A 22222-nucleotide genomic window follows, 5' to 3' on the forward strand; every position below is an offset into this window, starting at 1 on the left:
AAATAATATGTTTCCAACTTGGCACGGTTTCCAGGTACACATTTAGAGCACACATTTCTAGTCTTTAACAATGTCCTGAACACTTGCTGCTGATGTCTTAACTTTGCATCAAGATGCTTATACAAATGTAGCCTACATTGGGAAGCAATGCCACCTGAAGCCATGATACTGAAGGCTCTGTTTGCTCCAAATTAGCCAAGAAAGCATGCTGGCCTAGCAGAAATTATTTTGTGTAAAATCAGATAATATACAGCCTTGAGAATTGATCGGGTTCAAACTGGATACAGTCTCATCAATGCTGCCCGTGAACTGTTTTACCCATATGTGTGGACTTCTCACATTTTATAGTTTGAACAGATATGACCCCAAAGTCAGAAGTGAAGGAACCATGATACTATAGTTACAGAAATTCTATAAATTTGTGATGCATTGGTCTCCACATAAATTTACTGGGTCTATATATACAAGTGGCTTAATTAGGAAGTGTTCAAATTATGTCCTACTTCCCCCTTCTCAAAAACAATGACAGAAGCCCATAGTAACATCTTGCTCATACCTGGGAAAGACCAGCTTTATATCCATCTCGTTATTAAATGCGGATTTCAAGTTTTTTGTTAAAGTTCTGGCAAACATACTTAAACTCCTTTTGCCTCAGAGAATTTGTAAAGAACAAGCCAAGTTCTTGCTGCATAGAGAGGCATGCAATAGTACAATTAAGAGATTCAACCGAACCACTTATACCGGAATCAGCAAGATACTCATGTTCCTACTGTTAACTGACACCAAAAAGGCATCTAACAAGGTGAATGGATTATTTCTCAGGTGCACATTGAAACAAGTTAGGATGAGTGACTCATTTATACATAAAGTTATGGCATGATATAACCAACCCAAGGACCAAGGGAATAGTACAAAGTGATTAACATTGGTAATGGCACCAAGAAGGGGTCTCCTCTTTCCCTACTCCTTTATATCTTGACCATAGGACAACTTGAGATGACCAACCAAAATTATGTCCACAAGGATTAAGAAGTATAATATGTAATTTTTGCAGATGAAACACCTGATGACCAGATTACATTATCTCTTTCAGATCAGTGCATGTCTCTTTGTGTTATGTTTGTTTGGGTGGGAAAAACAATTACTTAATCATCACAAAACATAAATCCAAGGCAGAGCGCGGGTTACCAAATGCTATACTATATCACAACATTTGTGAATTGGTAACTGAACAGCAAAGGATGTCCCTGGAGTCCACCACCCAACTTAGAACACTTCCTTGGTTGAATGATGGTGATCAACTTCCCCAAGGGACCTATATATTGACAAAGTTGTGTCAATTTGGAGTAGTCTTGTTCAGAAAAACCAACTGTCACCATTTTAAAGCCCCATTCTGTCTATTTTATTTTATTTCTCAGTGGAAATACAAACTTTCTGTCTTTATGCTGTTTATTTTGCCATGCCCTGTGTTGAAAGATATAGTGGTCATAACTGACATTAAACCTCTCTCAAGTGACAATATAGGATTCTAACCCACAGGCACAACTTACCTAGGATACAAACAACTACACAACTTTATAAATCAACGTGTAAGGAAGTGGGCTTCACAGACCTCTTGCCATTAGAGAATATGCAGCCAAACTGTGTCACCTACAAACTTCATATTTTAATTTATTTGCATTCTACTAAATGCTGCAACCTTCCCTCCTTAACGTCAAGATGGGAGAGCGAGTTAGGTAGACAGATCAGCAAATCTTAATAGGAAAACTGTTCTGTTACTTGAAAATGCTCAATAGTGAGTAAGGCCAGAAAAAGAGTTGTAAATAGTATCTAGATGGTACAGATTCCCTCAGTGCTGCATAACATTTATCCACCAGGACTGCCGGAGGTGATCAAAGGGCATGGGGTCAAAACTGCATATGTTGTATTTTTGGGGTTTTCAATCTTTTTGTTCTAAATTAATAAACAGTGCACAAAGCCACAATCACTGACCTCCTAAACACACCAGAGATTATTTTACTGAATATGATCCCAGAGCACATCTGACAGCAGCCAGATTAGTACTTCCTCGGCAATACAGGTATAGCATTGCTACACGGCTTTATTAATAGTTTTATTAAGGATAAGCAGAGTTTAGTAAAGATATAAAGTAATTAGTCCTGGCTGTCCATGACAGTTCTGAGTCTCTCCGGTCACCCTGGACCCATTGGTTTCTGTTGAAAGATTCTGCAGAGTAAAAAGGTATTAGAGTTTCAATATTAAATCACTATTAACTTGGTCTTTTTTACATGGATGTGTTCACATGTATGGGCCATTAACATGTTCTTAACTTATGAATAAATTAAATCGATTATGCTTGCAATGTCACACGTGTCGGTTGGATGCACAAGGTCATGGCCGCCAGTATTACCACTCTATCCCTCTGGTTTGTCATGCTGATAATGTCTTATGGGTTTTTTTTCTTATTACATGGAATCCCTTATGTTTTGCTATGCTTATTGTTTGTACAAACTGGTAATAAAGAAAGCATGTAAAAAAAATAAATGGTGTGCTGCAGGAACCTTTTTTTGTAATGGAAAAAATGGGAAGTGCATTTCCATCTGCTGTTTACAAGGTTAATGTAAAGCATTAAGCACTGAATCTCGTCACCATGGCCCGCTACACTACGATGACGAGAATCGAGTAGCCGTACAATGGGGGTGGGGCCATCAAGATGCAAAGCTCATCGTCACAAACCCCACATTTGTCCCTTATACCTTCCCTCTGGAATCTCCAAGCAAGTATGGTCTGAATGGCCCTCCTAGCGCACTTCAATCCTTCCTATCCTCCACTCCTGAGAGACGCCTCCACAACCGATACATGTGCCGAGGTGGGAAAATCACTACAGACACACTCTGCAAAAGTATAAATATTACATCAAAGTCAAACCTCCTACCAATCTAGTATTACAATGTCAATAAAATGGACTTTTACATTTTTGGCCTAAAATACAGCTCAGTTTATATATGGCTTAATGATGACAAGTAGGCTCAGTGGTCCAACACCCTCCATGTGCCCATCTCCTCCCTTCGGCCTGTAGAAACCTCTACTTCTCCGCAAACATCGCCATCTCCCCCTGCAAACCAATGTGCCTTGGCGGAAATGTAGGCGCCCGACAATACAATCCAAACTTGGGTTCGCAAAAAGCAGTGGAAGCTTTGTGCTTCAGAAATGACCTTCATTGCCTGTTAAATGGTGACTAAATAGCATTATTTTTCAGATGGCATTGAGTCTATGCCATAAACTTATTCAAATTAATCGGATGTGTTTATCCAGAGAGTAAGGGGTTAATACCTGGCTATTATTTTGTTTAATCCATATATATTTATTCCATGTACTGTGAAGTAAAAGAACAGTCACACAAAGAAGAGATAAAGATCGAAAACTTGCTAAGAAAAATAATTATTCTGGAGCACAATATGATCTGGTAACCATGGCATCTACTATCAGAGAAACGAGCGGAATACAGGCTTTGACCCCCAGCAGGTTGTCTATTGAGCAGCGGGTCAGCTGTATCTTGGACCATCATCAAGGACAATGGATTGACCTGATCAGCGTTAGCATAGGAAAAGCTGCTTTAAATATAATACCAAGTGGAGGAATTATATTAAGTGGTTACAAGGAAAGCATACATAATAATGAATCTTTATCTTAAACTTAAAGTCTCAATAAACATTTGGGGGTAAATGTATCAAGCTGAGAGTTTTCTGGCGGGTTTGAAAAACCAATCAGATTCTAGCCATCATTTATTTGGCACATTCTACAAAATGATAGCTAGAATCTGATTGGTTGCTATAGGCAACATCTCCGCTTTTCAAACCCGCTGGAAAACTCTCAGCTTGATACATTTACTACCTGGAATTCTCACTACTGGACTCTGTTTTGAGTTTTCAAATACATTCTGAAATTTGTTTTTTAAACAATTGATTTTAGAAATTGTTAAAGTGAACGAGTTACCTACACAAAGCCGAGGCAGACATTTTGTGGGATGAACCAAGATTCAAGCTGTCAATACTAGTGTGTGCTTTAAATTTCAATGGGGAACTACAGGATTGGGTCATGTGACTAGTGGGCATTGCCTGTTCACTGACGGCACACATTGACAGACTGGGCAAGAGATAAATCAATGTTTTAGTAGTTTCTGTACATTAGAGGTACGTGGCATTTACTAAATATTGAATAGGATTGTAATAAGTGACATTTACACTGTTATTATTGTTAAAAGGCAATAGATAATTTATTATTAAAGGACTATACCAATATATGAAAAGACCATTTTATAATGACCCAAACCGATCATTCTGTAACAATCGTATTTAATATAGCCTTCCTAAATCATTGTTTATTTGCTGATCATTCAGCGATTGAATATGAAAGTATCTTCTCACATTGAAATAATTGCAGCTATTGATTATTAATTAAAATACTCTTTTACACATATTAAAACAAGTTATATTTTGGATAATGCACTGTAAATTATATGGATATTATAAGTCACTGAGGAATTCCGTAACCATATAAAGACACAAGACTACAGACAAAGTGCTTTTATATAGGTCACAGTAATCCAAGATGCCGTCTCATATCTGTAATAATTTACTGTACATATAGTATATATTTTCATTTTCATTTAATAACTGGAGATACTTCAGAGAGTTTGTACCTACTTCTCCATTGATGGCAAAACCAATCTATGTTCATTGAAACAGGCTTGAATTAATATAAACTGAAGTATTTTAGACTATAATCACATAGAAAAGGAGGTAGCCACATTTTACTGAAGAGAAAGAGTCCGATATTTACTCTTCTTTATACCTGGTAACACTTTCCCATATATAAAACACAGAATATGTTGGCTGCTGTTATCATTTTGAAGGGATTATAATGAAACCCATGAGCATTGAGGAGTCCCAGGCCATAATGTTACAATATGGTAGAGATTCATCTCTCAGACAAGGCGTTCTATCACTGTGGTTCTCCCTCGTTCCATATGTTGCTGGGATTAGTCCATACAAGTGTATAAAATGTATCAGGGCGAGGTGCAGTAGTAATTACTTTGGATAGCTGTCATTCCGTGGTTTTGGATTAAATCCCAGAGTATTGATCTCTGACAAGTAACTGAAGGAGGCGGTGAGGCTTCTGTACTGTGTGAGGGACGGGAGTGTGGGCAGCGGGAACGCTGTGACACTCAACCCATCTGCAACATCCAGAAATCAATAGATACTAACGTACACTGATTATCAACTTACTGTTTGATTACACAATTTCATGTTACACTGTTACAATGTACACCGGCTATCACATAACTAATTGTACATTGTAAACCTATCATATGACATCGTACAAAGATCATCTATTGCCAGATATATGATAGAACTATCTATGCCTCTCACAGTAGAGGTACATCTACCATAACAAATTGTACAGGATACACCTATTATACAAATTATAGAGTATGTGCCTACCTTATAGCTAAGTCAGTGCACATTTGTAATCTATAACTGCATAGAAAGTATACACTAAACAGCACACGATGTACAATACATTCACTATACAATTCAGCCCCCAATTGTTTAAGTGAAGCCTTCAGGTGTAAATGATACAATAGCACCCAGTACTTGCTGTATACAGTACAACAAGCTTCTCACAGCAGATGCATTACTTGCACAAGCTTATGTAGAAATAAAAATAAATAAATCACTCAATGTAGTTCAAACTATTTTTTTACCAAAATCCCCATAATTATAGATTGCACAAACATATTAATATACATCAGTAACTACAAGGAGTAATCACCATTACAAAAAATTCTGTCATACTAACACAAATACATTAAACAGATATGTTTAAACCAAATAAGAGCAGTGTAGCGTTGATGTAGTGCTTTCAAATTAATCAATACTGATATGTGAAACAGAAACATTTGTCTCTGGTTGAAGAATCTCTAAGAATCTCTGTATTTAGCTGTAAAACATCAGATGTCTGCAATAAACTGTCATACATAACATTACGACAATGAGGTTCACGCGCAGTTTACATATAAGCATATGCTGGGAATACCGAGGTATGGTGCAGGTGGTCACGCGAGGGTCTTTTTAGGAGGAAGGAGCATGATTGGAGAAGCCCAGCATGTGGCGTTACCATGCCAGAAAGAAACATAATATACAATATTAGTCACTGTCCTAAAATAACCCATATATCACCCTGTTACATATGTTAATGAAATTATTCAACAGCCAACATATAAGAAATGTAATATTCTAATGAATACTCACAAGCATTGTTACTATTCACGGTCCTAATGAACAGATGGATACTTTTCGTGTGATGCAAATTATTTTTCCGATCTTCTTTGTAACCCTTCACAGACATTAAAGGATACCTGTCACATATACACATTGCAGGCAGCCATATTGAAGGCTTAAGCAGCCCATCAATTCATTGAAAACGGGTGACATCAGTTAGAGGGTAACATAGTATCTCAGTGATATCACTGTGTTCCTATGAGTGGCTGCTTCCTCTCTGTGAATGCATTTTCCCCACTTAGAATTGAGGTCTCTCTCTTAATTTTCAACCCATTTACAACAATCTTGGAAAGGAATTGAGAAAGTGGCGAGGAAAAATTTCTTGTGGAGAGGCAGAGCTAAAATTGTCAAAATGAATATTGTTACGAGTTTTATGTATTTTTTGCAAACTCTACTGATTTACATTCCTAGTCAGTGGTTCTCAAATTTGATCCATCTGATTAGAGACATCGTATTGGGCGGAAGGAAACCTTGTTTTAAACATGACATTTTATTCAGGCGTAGCCTTACTATGATACCAGAATTCTTGATTGGACGAGAACGAGGGCGAGATTGAACAAGCAGTAGGAGGGAATAGAAAAATGGTCTCTTAAAAATTTTTCTAATGCCATTCCTTGGTTTATGAGTTTGCCAAATATTCAACACCCTATAATAGAACCTCCTGAAGTTTATTAGACTGAACTTCAGAAGCATAAATTTATGTATTTATACATCTCATCAATGTTTTCTCCCTTGACCACGCTGCTTGTCAACCTTGTCCGTTCCTCCTGGAATCAAGAATAGGGAGTTTAAAAAATGGTCTCAGGTAGGGATGGTTCACGCTGGCCAGCTGATGAGCCCATCTGGTGTGCATTCCTCTGAATTTATACAGGCCAAGTGGAGTTTACCCAGCTCGGAGCTTTGGCACTGTTTACAACTGAAACACTTCTTAAATACTGAGGAGCGGTGCAAGGGTGCCAGCAGGGAATTGACATTATTCGAGAGTATGTGTGTTGCTCCTATAAGTCCTACACGTGTCCTTTCTGGGATTTACAAAATCTTGATTGAAGATCGTTTTGCCTCTTAGCCAAAGTTTACTGGGAAAAAGATCTGGGTAACTTGGTTCAAGAGAAACACTGGAATAATATCTTTCAGGCTACCCGAGCTAGCTCACTTTGCATTTCGGTGACTGAGACAAAGTATAAGCGCCTCTCCAGATGGTATCGCTGTCCTAATGTCCTGGTTAAAATGTACCCTGGGACCTCTAACACTTGTTGGAGATGTAATCTGGCTATTGGGACACCATTCCACATTTGGTGGGAATGTCTATCTTTAAGGACATTTTGGGATGGAGTCATTGCTACTTCTAAAGAAATTATGAACTCCAAAGTACCAGAAGATCCAGGTTTTTGGCTATTGAATCGGGCAAAGTTTCCAATTTTACTGTATAAAAAATCCCCTTTAAAACATCTAAATAGTCCCACAAAGGCAGTGATCCCTGTACACAGGAGATCCTCCTCTCCTCTAACTCTGAAAGAATGGTTCACCCGCATTGAATTTTATAGGTATATGGACGATCTGATTCTCTGCTCTTCTGATAGGTTTACTGATTATTGTGCCACATAGTTCTACTGGCTAAAAAAGACATCGAAAAATATTCTGCTTTATCCAAACAGTCCTCTTTTGCGGAGTTTCTAGATGGGCGTTTGCCCCTTATCTAGTTGTCATTGAAGACCATGATCCTGTTGAAAAGCCCCCCCACCCCCATTAATTCCTTCTCCGCCTTTCCTATACTCACCTTACTTTATATGTTTAATTTTATTTGGTTCATTCTTTTTAAATATTCAATGTTTAGCTATCCAGGACATTTAATGTCATGTATGTTATACTTTGTAAAATCGGCTGATTTAGGGTTTTAATTTAGAACTCGATACTGGATTTCATGAAAATATTTTCTACTCAACTCTCCTTACATCTATATTGTATGACAATTTGTTTGATTGCCATTGCCGTTTATTTACACATGTGTAAATAATTTATTGAAAAATTTTCCTCAATAAAAAGTTATTGCAAAAAAATATAAAAAATTGAAGTCTCTCTCAATATATACACACACATACATATATATATATATATATATAAATAAAACACATAACAGTAAAAGGCACTCACGTTTGTAGATATTTCTCCAGCCTGGGTGCAGGAACTCCAATAACATGAATGTAAAAAATAGTATAATTAGGAGGCACTCACAGGACTTTTCCTGAATATTAAAGTATTTATTCCATTAAAAATGGGTCAATTTTAATGGAATAAATACTTTAATATTCTGGAAAAGTCCTGTGAGTGCCTCCTAATTATACTATTTTATATATATATATATATATACACACACACACACATACACATTGTATATGTGTATGCCTCTTTTATGTGAAATAAAGTGTGCTTAATGTGGTGTCAGATGAATGCTTTGATTGCTAGAGCTGTTCCAACTGAATCGCTGACCCTCTTACCCAGTAAAGTTATTAGGGGCCGCTCCTCCTCTCACACAGAAGTAAGAAAACACTAGATTTAATTGCTGGCGGACATTACCGTGATGTGCAGCTGCGCTCTTTGCCGGAAAATACGGAATGTGAGGGAAAATGAGCAGAGGTTCCTGCCATAAACATCGTCGCGAGGTGTCTCCGCAGACGTTCTGGAGACACCTTGCTTCAATTGAATCTCTCCCTAGAGCTGGGATAACAAATGTCAATTTATTCTATTGTGTGGTGGGGTCCAGGTAATACTGAGAACATTTAAGGCCAAGCGTGTAGACTTTGGAAAAATTGACAGCCAAATGCAAAATGAGGCGAACATTTAGTTTGAACACTTTTGAAACTTTGTCCAGTTCTAATCTCCGGTTTTGGGTCTTCTACATCAAGTAATTCCACATTAGGTTCTGTCGCAAAACTCTCTGCACACTGATCCTCCTTTGTCAAGGACCGATTTCATCATGGTTTTTCTGGCTCTATCTTTAATTAAATTTTATTTTTAACTGATATTGTCCTTTAAAATCAAGCTTATTAGCAGATCTCCACAGTCCTCCCACTACCCCCTACAAACAACGATTCCCAGTGATAGGCAGAATTATTTTTGATCACCACTAAACATATTTGAAAACCATGTTACTTGAAGATCATTAGAAACAGTTTTGGACAGCAAGGAGACATTTATGATAATAATGGATTAAGAATAGGAGAAAAAATACACCCACAGGCTGTTAATTGTGTCAATTTGTACTGGCACAAGATGGCAAAAACACATCTATCTGTTCTCTCATCTTCCATGCTGTGTCATTCAGCAAGATGGCTTTGAATGATTTTACAGTAACTCAGGATCCTCTCTGTCACACACTGTGCTGGGTTGACATGTTGTCCTCGCACCCTTATCAAAGCCACCTTCTGGTGTGTCCCCATGTGTCACCGCAAAAATCAACGAAATTAGCCAATCATTAAAATCATGTGTGTTTGAAAGGTGTGGAAAATGCGGGTTAACGCTCTGTCACCCTGCATTATATTCACAGACGTCAAAAGTATAGATTTATAATTGCTCTAATCTCAATTCAACCATAAAGGGCTGTCAGTGGCAGGAAAACAAAGATATGAAAGCACAAATACGTCGCTGGCGGAGTATAACAATTCACAATATAATGGGGAAAACATTCTGTTTTGTACTCCTAAAGGGCCACTAAACTAAAATTTAAAGTTGATCCACAAACACATATATAAAGATACAGGGTCTGATTCATCTTCGGACGTAATTTCCGTTGCGTGCCCTATTTTGCGCGACATTGCTCTGCACGTCCTCTTAAATTGATACGCCAATGAATGCAAGTGCATGCAATTAAAATTCAAACACAAATGACACTTTCGACTGTCTATGGTTTGAAGGGCGGTATGGGGAAGGGAAGGTGTGTATGCATGTAGGTAGTGTACAGTAAGGATGTGCCGAGGTCAAGTGCACACACAATCACACACAATCACACACAAAAGCTCTGGGTAAATCTAAGGTATGTGTTTATGTGTTTTTAGCTGAATCACTCGTATGCACTTAAACACGTATTCAAATAGAAACGTTTCGCGAGATCCTCTTGTACAGGCGGATGGACGTGTAATTTACTGGCGATTTAAAAAAACAAAAACGCAAATTCTGTTCCTTGCTGAATTGGGGCTTCAGTCTACATGGCGAGTGTTAGGGGTTTGTTTGTTTTTATCTAGCACTTCATGAAATGGATTTAGGAAAGGGATCACTTTGCTTCATGTGTGTCTTCTATTTATATTCAGTTATTATTACGTTTACTTTGTGGACTGATATTTTGCTGTGCCATTTCCTTCTAAAACTCCAACCAAACCCATGTTCCATCACTTTTGTTATAAACTAAAGTCTATTTTATTGCTCGGTCATGCTCCAGAAGGGAGTTCTTTTGCCCATTTAATCCAATGTGAGGAAAAACAAACAAACATAAAAGCCGATGCAAATGCTCACTAGGAGCACCAAGAACTGAAAGGCTGTGACCGGAGTGATTGAGTTCAGTTGCTCAGCCAATCAAAAGCATTTTTCCATACTGACCACTTCTGACTGGCCAATGGCTAAGTGAAGTCCAGGTCAATCCAAGTCACAGTCATATTACTATACAACTCTTAACACAGCTAATAACTGCCTAAATGGGGAATGAGGTGCAAGGGGTATATTCAACGCGTATCTAGAAATCAGAAAGGAAAAATCAGAAATCAGAAAGGATGGGTTGAAGCAAAAGTGAGGGAAACAGAGGATTGAAGAGGGCGAGGTGACAATCTGCATTTTTCTTTAGAATTTCTTTCAAATAAATGGAGCTCACCTGTAAAGCGATGCTGTAAACTGATGGTCAATGTTAAATAGTTACGGCAGCATTATTACTACTGTTTACATAAACAATAAGATCAGCCCTGTTTACTAAACAAGCAGAGGCTTACAACTCATTACAGCCATTTACCTAATTGAAATCCCTATCTTCCTCAATAGCCTTTTAAATTAAACACATGCTGGAGGAAGGGTGCTGCTAAAAAGTTTGTAAAAAAAGCCACGCAATCAGAGTTATTATATATACATTTTATATATATATATATATATATATATATATAAATATATATAAATTATATATATATATATATATATATACACATATATATATATATATATATATATATATATATATATATATATATATATATATATATATATCTACACACACACACACACATATATGTAGCACACCTTCTTTCCTTTTATAGGGATAAGCAAAATTTTAAAGACTGGCCCTCAAAATATTTGCATCACTCTACATTTGGCTGTAAAACGTTCCATGTTTCACGGGCTGCCTTATACGTTCACAGTCCTACACCAAGCACACCACACATAATGATGAAGAAGAATGAGGTTAGGAGTGGGTGCAAGAGCTCTTACCGTAATAGAGGTGGAGGCTGGGTATCAATTTAATGGTGGGGGGAAATTTATGTGATGGTGGGGACCATTTCATTTAATAGTAGGTCATGGTAATGAGCATTATTTTAAGGTGGTAAAATACCATTATTCAATTAATGTTAGGGTGGTTTGGGAGTTATTAATTTAATGTGGGCTGAGTTTAGGGAGAAGGAGGGCTATTTATTATATGTGAATACCATATTTAATATTGGGGCAATGCAATTCATTTAATGTTGGGCGGGTTTCAGGTAGGGAGGCCTAACTATTAAACGCTGGTGCTGGTTGGAGGGAAGCCTAAATGGCCCACTCACAGAAAGACTTTCCATTTCTTATGCATCTATCCCTTTTTTCCCCAAGTAGGGCCTCAACATTCAGGGATCCAAACAAGCAGCAACTGAGCTTAGGAGACCTAGGGCTAGATTTACTAAGCTGCGGGTTTGAAAAAGTGGGAATGTTGCCTATAGCAACCAATCAGATTCTAGCTGTCATTTTGTAGAAAGCACTAAATAAATGAAAGCTAGAATCTGATTGGTTGCTATAGGCAACATCCCCACTTTTTCAAACCCGCAGCTTAGTAAATCTAGCCCCTACAGTCTTTCAAAGGCAGTGAAAGCGATATAAACAGTAGGAGTGAGCGGTACAGTCTGTCAACTGTCCTGATTCTGGTGCAGCAATACTGATTTTGCTCAACTGTCACACTCAGTCGAGACTTTGTCCCAGGTGCAACAATAATTGAGATTTATGCCTTGCTTCACATTGTGTTGCTCGTTAATGGTCAGCTGCATGCACTACAGTTGGATGCACGCAGAAGGCCCTTAATAAGCAATATAGTGTGAAGCAGGACAGACATCCCAACTATCCTTGCAGTTGGAACAAAGTCCTGACTCAGCATAACAGTCATACAAAATTGGGACTACTCCACCACAATCAGGACTGTTGGATACCTTTGCCTGTGTATTCGAAGGGGATGGGAACTGTTGGAGAGCAGCCTGTGATATGCTAGCCATGCCCCTTGCTTACACTCTAGTGGCATGAAAACCACTTTCTATAAATCCTGCATTTGCCCCTGGTCACCTGAGCTCTATTCAGAGACTATAAATTCTGCGGAATACAAATTTATATGTTCAGTTTGGAATGATGAAGCAAAAACGGAGTATCACAGAATCTTTTCACCTCTGCAATACGGCCTGTTCTGCTGGTGAATATAAGCATTTCACATGTGAAACTGTCTAGGTGACTTTGGAAAACTAAAATGCCCATCATGACATGTTCACTGAACTTGCTAATAGTGTAATTCTTCCCAAATTAAAAATATCCAATCATAAACATTTATTAAGTGCAGATATGAAGAAATGGACAATGACAATTTTGTTTTACATACAGAATTCGATAAACTGTACTATGTAATTGACCAATATTGAAAAATAGTCAGGGCATACGGCAGATTATGATTTGTGGGGGCCACAGGGGAACAAACTTGTGAGGGCCCCTGAAAACGACTAAAACTTGATTGTATCAAATGTTTGCCCGACCTGCGCATAACAATATTCATACCCTCATCCAGCCAAACTCAAATGAGGCGACCGCAGCACTGTTTATTAGGCACTTTCAGAGAACCGGGCAGCAGGCAAACACACATGAGGAAGCAATTTAGTGCCAGTTAGTCTATGGGGGCCTCTGTTGTGTGGGGGCCCTTAGGGCTAATGTCCCAGTTGCTGCGCCTATAATGCAGCTCAGGAAATAAGGACATTTCCAAGAACCACCACACATTTACATATACAAGATAATCACACTCACAAGGACCCATGCTAATAGTGTATTTTTACTTTGAGATATAAATTTCAAAAGTACTTTAAAAGTGCACTCTCAGCTCTAGAACACATATTTGAAGGCTGTTCATAATGAGGTCATTGTTCCGATGCGCAAAGACATTACAGAACACGCCGGCGCTATGCCGCATTACAGAAATATTTGAAGAGCTAGGAGATGTGGGAAGCACTAAAAGTGCCCGTACTCAGGGACACCCTCATTTCAACAATGTCACCCCTGATAAGTTATTGTCTGTGATAATGTGTGGTCACCAGACAATAACCTGTACACCACAAAAATCATTAAGAATTCCAGAGATGGTGGAGGATCTCTTCCCAACCTGGCTTCAAAAACTAAGGAACCTCATTTGAAAAAGGGGCTTCCCCTCTTTCACATGATGTGGCCCTTTAGTAGTTATTGTTTGGTGAGCACATGTGATAACCAGGCAATAACACCCTACACTATAGAAAACATTAAGGAGCCCAGGGATGAGTGATGGGTTTCAATGTTCAGATTTCCTCCATCCTGGCTTCAAGAAACTATACTGTAGGCAACCCTCATTTGAAAGAAGATAGTCCCCTCGTTCAAATGATGAATAGTTAGTCCCCTTAGTAGTTTGCATCTAGTTATCCCCAGACACTAATAGCTTATACTACAGAAAGCATAAAGGAGTCCAGAGATGGGGGGTTATAATGCCTAGATCAGGGGTGCCATCATTTCATGTGGCAGGTTGTATATTTTACAAAATTGCCTACCTATATTATTATGTTCTTGCGTTCACTCTTCTGGGCATTCACAGACAAATTTTACCCAAAATACGACATAGTATCGGCATTTACGTTCCTTAATGAATCAGGCCTTATGTGTAGAAAAAAAAAGTAGTATTTTTTGGTGGCGTTAGGAAAACAAAACATATATTTGCTTTTAGTTCACTTACTTGCAATTTCAATTAAAAAAAAACAACACTTTTTTGCCCATCTTGGAAACATTTTCTTTGACGTATCAAGATGTACAAGCAAATTAATGGTATTTTTAGAAAAGTCAGGCTTCTGAAAATACAATTGCATAAACAAATTACTAATATTGATTTTGGAATATGACCAGCCGAAAAAGAGCCAAAATAGGCTCAGCACAAGGGTGAGAAAAGCTTCAGAGGAAGGTGGTTAACAGGTGCCAATGAATAGGCACTGAGCAGCGCCAGCATATGTATCAAGCAAGAAATAGCATCTAAAAAGAACAATTAGAATTTTAGAAGAATTATCATAAGCAACATAAGTCTGCAAGGAAACAAAGAAATGGATACACTGCATCACTATTCACTAAAGCAATGTAAAGCCCCTCACTTTTCCTCATTAAAAGGGTTGTCCACCTTCGGCTAACACTTATTTGATTTTACAGACCCTCCTACAACATTTACTAAATACATTGCCTTGGTTTTCGTTCATGATCTCAGCCATTTAGTTGACTTGGGATTCGGCACAGTCAGGGCCGGTGCTAGGGTCCACGGCGCCCTAGGCATTTTTAAAAAAGCGGCGCCCCCCCCCCTCGCAAAAATCGCCGCCCTCCTCCCTCCTCCCCCCGTCTCTCCTTACCTTGTCTCACCACCGCCGCCTCTCTGCTCCGTCTCCTCCTCTCCACTCACTGACACTAGTAAGTGGAGGGGAGGAGACGGAGAAGAGAGGCGGCGGTGGTGACAAAATAGCTTCTTCCCCCCTCCCCCGTGCATCTGAATGCTGTGCGGCGGCCGTGACAGGTATGGTCAGCGGTCGCCGCACAGTTTTAAAGTCATTTAGTATTCTGTGGCGCCCTCCAGGCGCCCTCCAGAGCCCGGCGCCCTAGGCAAGTGCCTAACCTTACCTAATGGGAGCGCCGGGCCTGGGCACAGTTCTCACATGCTCTCTGAATTGAATGTAGTTGTAACTAGAGAACAATGTTGTGTCATTCCTCAATTAAACAAACAACTCTTGCATAAAAGCAGAGAAAAAAATATAAATAATAATAATAAAAAAATATTAAAAAATTAATGTGTGGTTAAAATCTGCAATTTTAAAACACTTTTGCAATGTTTTGTTCACATATAGTAATGCAGAATTTCTCTGTAGGGCCGTTTGTAGTTTCCACCACAATCTGTCTCCTTATTGAAATGTGAAGAGCTTTCATGAGGCGAGCGCCTCTATCCACAGCCCATTTGATCATTTCAGCCTTTATTCTGATGGCTTTGATCGGCTCAGACACACCTCCTGTACTTTTGATCACCTGGGATATGCTGTACTACAAAGTGTAGAACGGACACTATTCTCCCAGTTAAAAAACACTAGCCGCTCAGACATGTAACAAACAAAGCACAACCTGTCTCCGCAGGTAGGCAGCCTATGTAAACATTCACAAGTGCTGCACGTGCTGTGATTTACTACACAGATGTAGGGTTATGTTGCTTCTAAAACAATTAACCAACACACTTTTTCATTGGCTCAATTATGATTTTGTTAATCCCAGCTGGTTGCATTTCAGAGGGAATTGATCAGGCTTTAAGCAGCAATGAATTCATTGCAGGATTTCAAAGTAAGGTTGTCTGGTTTTCAATCAGACAGTATGATTTTAGGGCGCTCTGTCGGGTTTATAAGGAACTGTCTGGGTTTCAGGATTCCAAGAAACCAGATATTTTTCCTCTTCACAGTACATTTCCTGCTCTAGCTCTCTCACCCTGCCAATCTTTTAGACTGGGGAGGTTCAGCCAATCAGGGATGAGAGGAATCTGGATTTCCTTGTCAATAGAGTCACGAGACTCCAGATTATGCAATTTACTGGACTAATGCATGCAAATGTATGGAGCTGCTCATATATACCATGTCATTGTACTGTTGTCACCAGAATGTGGGCTATACATTATAATGTGGTCTCCAGAATATGGGCTATGCATCGAATTGTGGTCTCCAGAATATGGGCTATGCATTATAATGTGGTCTCCAGAATATGGGCTATGCATTATAATGTGGTCTCCAGAATATGGGCTATGCATTATAATGTGATCTCCAAAATATGGGCTATGCATTATAATGTGGTCACGAGAATATGGGCTATGCATTATAATGTGGTCACGAGAATATGGGCTATGCATTATAATGTGGTCACCAGAATGTGGGCTATGCATTATAATGTGGTCACCAGAATATGGGCTATACATTATAATGTGGTCTCCAGAATATGGGCTATACATTATAATGTGGTCTCCAGAATATGCCCAATACATTATAATGTGGTCTCCAGAATATGCCCAATACATTATAATGTGGTCTCCAGAATATGCCCAATACATTATAATGTGGTCTCCAGAATATGCCCAATACATTATAATGTGGTCTCCAGAATATGGGCTATACATTATAATGTGGTCTCCAGAATATGGGCTCTGCTTTGTACTATGATCATCAGATCATTGGCTCTTTTTCACCACATCACATGTTATTACAGTATGCATCTTCTCACCGTGCCATGTATGACACCAATTTAACATGATCTATCGTGGTGCTGCAACTGGCTGTATCGTAAGGTGGAATCTTATTTTAAAGTATACTTGTATCCTATGAAGACAAGCATTTTTTTGGGATCAACCAATATTCAGAAAATGCAGCCTATCAATTCACTAGGAACTAGTGACTTCACTAAGGGGGCTGGGTAGCCTATGAAATGACCTAGTGACAACTAGTGACATGACTGAAGCAATGTTATTGTTACCTGCTAAACAGAAACAGTGATAACACACTGCACTGCAATGTACTGTAGCTTGCAACTGCCATTAGAGCAAAACGATAATCCAGGATAGCACAGAGGAGCACAGGAAAGACCACACCTATGACCACTGTCCAATAGAAGAGTTATAGTACTGTCACCCAGGTAACACTACAGTCTCCGGCTCTCCAGGTATCACGGTAAGCAACGAAATGATAAGAAATGTTAAACACTCCTACATTACACTATTATATTTATTCTTGCCCACATAGGAAGGGCTGGGTGGAATAGTGAACAATAAAATTGAGAACCTTTGTGGCTGATTGTTTACATCCTCATTAACAATAGTTCAGCCCACAAAACGGCTGCTTTGTGCAGTAGACTGCAGATGCATCCTTGCCTAAGATATAACATTTAGTTTTTATGCAGCATACATAAAAGCTGTAAAAGTGTAATTATCGGCCAAAGAGAAACTGGAAGTAGATGAGCAGAGGAAGAGATAATATTTCATACCCTGGATTTTCACACTCAGCATGTGACTGTGTCAGCGTTCTACATCATCGCTGCACTGAACTTTATGTTACCCCATTTAAGCCTTAAAACTTCAGCAGCGCGCGCAGTACATTAGTAAGTCAGACTGTGAGAAATCATATTAATGATGAGCTGCAAACGAAATTAATGTGCTAAGCTAAAAAAAAGAAGAGAAGGAATATATAAGGTCAAATTTGAAAGAACATTTGTTCCCTTCATGTTATGCTAAGCAGATTTAAAAGAATTGGGTAACTCTGGCAAGATTATGCAAAGAATGATTGGATTTTAGCAGCTCTCTGGTGAAGTATCTCCATGGTGTGAGAGCCTCTGACGCCCCAGAATTTCCCTATCTCTTCTATGCAGCCGGCGAGTGACTCAAAAGGATTATTCATATGGATATGGCCCCTGAAAAACAGATGCATTTACTTGGATTTGCAGAGAAAAAAAAACATTTCTGGGATTTCACTGTGCTCAAGGCAAAAGATGCATATTAAGTACTGTTTTGTTTCTACAGATTTTAAACACTTCGGGGGAAATAATTGGACAGGATCCGTTGACAGAGTCTACTCTATGTCAATCACGTATCCCAATATGAACTCATGACAAATTATGGGCCTTATTTAACAACATGGCACTATGAGCAGAAATGTGCTGTACCCTACAGCATCCTTTTGGACATTTCCTTTCATTTCAAGAGCTGTACTAAAAGTGATTATAAGGCCCAAGAGCAGCTGGAATATATATCAGTATAGAGATCATCATGTACCTGGAATGCACAATGCTGTGAATTAATTAGGGACTCCCAAACTGGCTACATTAATCATTTTGCCAATGTCTACATGGGCTGTATCTTGCAATCAACATTAGACCTATGATATTTCCTTTCTTTACAAGTTAATTTGTAATCTCTCAAGTGAGTCATTCTAGTTCCACAGGTGAATGTGTCCTTCAGGTCCTCTTGCTATACAATCTGCCAGCCAAGTACTAACATTGGTACTTAGGAGCCAGAATGAAGGATTCCAGCTGGACTCAAAAAAGACCCACTAATTTAGACCTGGGGAGATTCCACTAGTGGTCCCGATACCCAGCTATTGGGCAGAGCCATATACGTTAAGGTGTCATTCTACTTTTAAAATATAGGAAAATTGATCAAATGAAATTGACCCGGCGGCATTGTAGAAACAAATCTCATTGGGGGGGATAGGTTGGTGAGCCCCTTACCTAGAGCTCTAGGAGTCCAAAGATCCCTCGCTTTTATTCAATCCATTCAAGACGGCAAAGGGGTGCTCAATCACACTGAGAAAAAAATAGCTGGGGCATTCTGAGCTATTACTCCCAGCTATAAAGCATTCACCCCTTGACGCCTACCTCTACATCTGCCTCCAGAGCGAGAGAGTGAGAGAGAGAGAGAGAGAGAGAGAGAGAGACAGCTATTTACAGGAAATTAATTTTCCTAATATCTCTCAGGAATTAGTAAATTTTTTGATTCCCCCTTTACCCTTGCTGAACTTAATGATGCCATCAAGTCATCATCATCGCCACCTGGGAACTCGTACAACTTTAATGGGACAGCTAGGCGCCATCCTTCTGGAGGCCTTCAACAAAGAAAATGACATAAATGGCTTCTCACCCCAGTTGTTAGAGGCCCACATTAAGGTCATCCCCAAAAGGAAAAGGATCCTGCATTGTGTCCCAGTTACCGCCCGATCTCCCTCTTAAATAGACTTTAAAATTATTTGCCAGCCTAAACATCTTTTTTCCACATTGATTCTAATGACCAGCTTCGGTTTGCAACCAAAATTATAGATCTTGTCCACTCTGTCTCAGCCTCCTCGACTCCTTTAAGGTCCTCCTGTCTACAGATGCTGAGAAAGCGTTTAACATGGTGGACTGGTGCTTTATGAGAAGACACATGGGTGTCGGTCCTTCTTGTTATCATAGGATCTTAGGCTTATATAAATCTCCGACAGCCAAGGTTAGAGTTAACGGTATCTTATCTGAATCAATCTCTATTTCTAACTGGTACTCGCCAGGGTTGTCCACTAACCCCACAAATTTTTGCTATATGTATGAAAGCTCTGGTGAGGGCTATTCGGTGTAACCTCAATATCTCCGGCCTTCAGATAGGTGCAAGGGAGTATCATCTTGCTTTGTTTGCAGATGACTAACTGTCCATTGACTCTAAACCGGTCACCACGCTTCCTAAATTGATGTATGAGTTCTCAAGGTTTAGGCACCTTTCTAAATTTTAAAATGAACAATTCTAAATTGATCGTGATTCATGTCTCTGCTTCAGAGCAAATGATCGCTGGCCTAAAAACAGCCTTCCCATTTTAATGGCAATCCTCCAAAATATGCTATCTTGGGGTTTCCATCGCTAGAGCAAGTGATCAATTGTTCCGCCTGAATTACTCTCCATTGTTGTCCAGGGTTAGGAGGGAGTTGGGTCTTGGTCCACCTCCAGATTTTCCTGGTTCAGTAGAATAAATATTATAAAAATCAATATTCTACCCAAGGTATTATATATTATGCAAACTTTGCTGATCCATATACCAAAGCAATCCATGGAGGAACTTCAAAGATTAGTTTGCAGCTTTGTCTGGGAAGGGATGGGGGGGTTAGCATTCTATTCTGTATAGATGTAAGCATCAAGGGGGAGTGCAACTGACAATGTTTTAGAGCTATCTTCAGACCATATCTTAAGGTAGGATATTGGAGTGAACTAGGAGGGATGGGACTAAACAGTGGGCAGATGTGGAGAATAACTCTATTGAAATGCCGCTAGATGCTCTTCCTTCCACCACACCATTGATTCTATCTTAGTGATGTGGAAAAACTTCGCTCTAGAAAGAGCGTGATGGCCTTTCTGTCTCCTCTATCCCCCATTGTGTCTAATACAGATTTCTCCCCCAGTCCTTACAGAACCTTCTTCAACAGGTGGATTCAGGCAGGGATCATCAGCCTTGGCCAGCTGGTGGTCAATGGAAAACTAGGATTTTGGAGATTGTAGTTAGGCACGAGGTCCCAAGAGAGCCTGGCTTCTGGTTGCTCTCCCTTTCTGACATTTCCACCACTAGGTATAAAAAGACATTCTTAAAGCATTTAAACAATGCGACTTAGAGCTGCTGTCCTGGTACATTGGTGGTCCCGATCTCCTCCCTAGAGTTGATTTTTATATGTCTATGGATGCCATTTTCTCTGCTAATGACAAATACACAGACTTTACAGCTACTTGGTTTAGCAGGTTGGAGTTTAAGGAATCAGAAGAATTCAAGCTACTCTCCTCCCACCTCTTCCAAGCTGCTGGAGGTGGCTATTAACCTTTTATAGTGGCAGTGTCCCCCCCTCCCCTCTCCCCCAGGGCTGGTTCTCTCCCTGATGCTCTTATTCTCATTTGGTATTCCACACATGCCTAGAGATCCCAGCATCCCACCAGACACCTAGCAACCAATGGAGCACATTCGCAACCCCCTTCCCACGCCTTTTTCCTTTTGTAAGATTTTATATTATATATATATGTACACATACACACACACACACACATATGGTAACTGCAATGTTCATTAAGTTAAAGTAATTGCTTGCAATATCAAACTGTATTACCAGTATAGCAGCTGGCACCATGCCACAATTTTGCCAACCTTTTTAGGAAAAATAGGTGCTATTTATTAGAAAAACACAGAATCATATTTATTAAAACATCATTTAGATGTTTTTTCTCTATATAATTGAAACAAGTCATCAGTCTCCAAATGATAGCACTGCAATTCTTCCTCTCCTTTTGACTGATGTATTTAGGTCTGTGAGTATTCTGTCAGAGGAAGGGGAAGAATAAAATCATTTATCTACCTGAGGTGATATGCTGACATCAAATAATGTGCCAAGATTGGATCCCTGCCTCTGCATTGCGATACTGCATACAAGTGGCACTGGAGACAAACTATCTAACAAAGGGAAAGAAATGTTCAAACTCTAGTAGAAAATGTGATGTGTGTCCTGGAAACAGCACAACTATTATCCATGTAATTATCTTTGTATCTAAAATATAACCTATACGTTTATTTCCATACAATGAGATTGGACCTTGTACAGAGTTTCTTACATGAACTTCATAATTGTCTTAGAATCCAGAGAAAAAGAATGTTCTGTACAAGACACTCTGTGGATTGCTGATCATGTCCTTAGTACCATTAAAAACCACTACTTTATTCAAACCATAAAAAAAAATCCCACTTAATTCAAAATAGTTGATAGCGAAATATTAAAAACAATGTGCAAAAGTGCAAAAAAGAAAATGGTATTTAAAATGGTAGAGTTTCCACCAGCCT

General features: G+C 39.1%; 1 protein-coding gene and 1 long non-coding RNA gene across 5 annotated transcripts in view; both read right to left on the bottom strand.

Annotated features, from left to right (window-relative positions):
• Positions 1-22222, bottom strand: part of DSCAM (DS cell adhesion molecule) — a 397849-nt gene that overhangs the window by 278342 nt on the left and 97285 nt on the right. The window lies entirely within an intron of this gene.
• Positions 1719-21939, bottom strand: LOC142139565 (uncharacterized). The gene is made up of 3 exons (XR_012688232.1): positions 21744-21939; positions 2757-2894; positions 1719-2226 (listed from the first exon to the last, which is right to left on the bottom strand). It is a non-coding gene; the product is annotated as an uncharacterized LOC142139565 (long non-coding RNA).

The sequence above is a fragment of the Mixophyes fleayi genome, chromosome 2, assembly GCF_038048845.1.
Source record: "Mixophyes fleayi isolate aMixFle1 chromosome 2, aMixFle1.hap1, whole genome shotgun sequence".
NCBI classification, from domain to species: domain Eukaryota; kingdom Metazoa; phylum Chordata; class Amphibia; order Anura; family Limnodynastidae; genus Mixophyes; species Mixophyes fleayi.